A 2,506-nucleotide genomic window follows, 5' to 3' on the forward strand; every position below is an offset into this window, starting at 1 on the left:
AGCAACTAAGGACGCTTCTACAAGCTCCCTCACTCCTCTCCCAGCCCCGCCCCTCGGAGAACTGCCAAGTTGGCAACAACCCACCGGAAGCCCTTAGTTTCCTCTGTAGATGTTTGGGTCCCGCGCGCGCTGGTGGGCCATCTGAAGCCCACTTCTGCAGTGATCACAAACTTTGGGACCAATCTTAAACTTGGGTCGAGATAGGAGAGTCAAAACATCAACTTGGGGTCGTTTTCTGTCCTGTTAGAGTCAGTTGTAGCAGCTCTCTTATCCGTCAGCCTTCTACCTGCCTCCCCCATTCTCCGGCTCCCATCCCCCAAAAGATATCCAAATCTAAATAAAAGCTATCAATTCCTTAGCCCCACTGGCACAATCCTCCCTTCCACACTAGGTTGTGGTAGTTAGGCACCCGCTACGAGGAAGTTCTGGGCCTGCTCTGGTTGGAGAATTAAATATGGGTAGTTAACATCCTATTGAGAGCTAGAGTTCTGAAATGGGTGGATGGGTACCCATGTACAGAGTTTTTGTTATACATTTCCCTCCTGAATCCTTTAAGACAAATCTTAAACTGGATTTATATTGTAACAGCATTTACTGATTAGTCCAAACAAAAGCTGCCTAGACTGCAATAGCTATAAATGATTTAAAAGAAGGGACACATCTGATGGACTCAGTACCTTCATGAAAGTGTTATGAAAAATTTTGTTAATGTATTGTATAAAAATATTAACCAGTGCTTTGTAATAGCTTTCCTGGGAGATTTTGTTAATCTAGGAACAACTGAACCATTTTCAGTGATAGGAAAGCTGTAATTACTGTGGTAGGAATTGCGATGATCCTAATAAAGACAACTTAAGGAAATGGACACATGGTAATAATCAGAATTTATGACGATATAGCACTTTATTTTTTAAAAATAATAGTCTCATAGAAAAGATACTTTAAGAGTTGATAATCACAAAGCTATACAATGACATAGATCAGCAAAGGAAAAAATTCCCCAATCTATCTGGAATTTTTCTGGTCAGGAGCCTGAAGGAATATTGAAAAATTATATATAAAATACATATATATTACATCCATTGTATATTTAGCAGTTAAAATGTTGATTTCTCTCTTGGCTGAGCTATTAATAGGCAACGGGTAATCTTAGAGTATTCCGACCTCCCTCCCTTCCCCAAACACACTGATGTGCACAGGCAGCTCATTTAGATGACTCTCCAAATCTTTTTACCTGGCCGTGTGGTTAGTGATTGGTACTATTAGCAATCAGCTAACTACACTGCCTAGTAACTAGACTCACAGAAAAAAAATTTACTTTCATCACAAACTGTAGTCTCAAGTTGGTGGCCTCATGCATTGTGAGAAGCAAATCATTGGTTCAGCTGTAGCTCACTTTAGTTGGTGGGTTGGTGAACGCCCTACTAAATAATGAAAAATAGGCACAATGAATCACACAGCTATTCAGCATTACATGTTACATTGGGGGCTTCTCCCAGCCGTTTCTTACAATTAAAGCAATTAAATTCCACAGATTTCGCTATTCTTACGTGGGATTGCACTCTCTTGCTTCTACTCCTAGGGAGGGGAACCACTTAAGTGTATCCAGAAGCGGCAGCCCGCCGGAGTTTGCAGGGGGTTTACTCGCATGGACAACGTGCTCGCTGCGCAGGGCAATGCCGACCAAATGCTGACGCATCAAATCTCGAGGGGCAGCGTTCTCCTCTCAAACGCTTCTTGTCGGCCGTTTGCCGCGGAGGGTGGCGTCCTCCTCTCGGCGGGGCGGCGGGTGATGCTGTGCCTTGTTTTGATGGCAGTGGAGTTAGTGATTGTAAGCACCAGAGTACAATCAGCTAATTACACTGCCTACAAACCGAGCACCGGGCGCCCGCGGGCTGCAGCTCCCGGACGGTCCGCAGCGCCGACGCCTTGTCTCCGAGCCTGTGGGCCCGGGATCGCGGCCGGCCTCGACCCCACACTTTACCAGGGGTGACGCCCACCGACCAGTGCCAAGGCGCGAGGCCCAGGGCCGGGGTCCGCGGATGACTCCCTTGGCTGCGCCGCCCCTGCAGGACTCCTCGCGCACACTAGGCGCGGCCAGCTGGCGGCGCCCCAGAGGGGACCTGCACTCCCCGGGCCGGGCACCCGAAGCCCAGGTGTCTCCCAGGAGCGACCAGCCGTCTGGTTTCACCTTAGCCGCCGGCTATCGGCCCCCGGCCCCAATGTCTCGCAGTCTCTCGTACCTCCCAGGGCCCTCCCAACCCGGTTCCCTTCCCTTTTCCTTTCCCCTGCGCTTTCTCCGGCCAGGTTCCCACCTCCCTTACTCCCAGTCCCCCGGCCCCAGATAACTTCTCTGTAGTTCCCAGCCCTACGCTGCTTTCTCAACCCTACGCGCCCCGCAGCTCCGAGCAGCCGAGTGACCGTGGCCTTTACGGACCAACCGCCCTTGGAACCCCGCTGGCAGAGGGGCGGGGCGGGCGCGAGATGGGGTGGGGTGGGGTGGGGG

Source organism: Pteropus alecto, unplaced genomic scaffold (assembly GCF_000325575.1).
Source record: "Pteropus alecto unplaced genomic scaffold, ASM32557v1 scaffold224, whole genome shotgun sequence".
Taxonomy (NCBI): domain Eukaryota; kingdom Metazoa; phylum Chordata; class Mammalia; order Chiroptera; family Pteropodidae; genus Pteropus; species Pteropus alecto.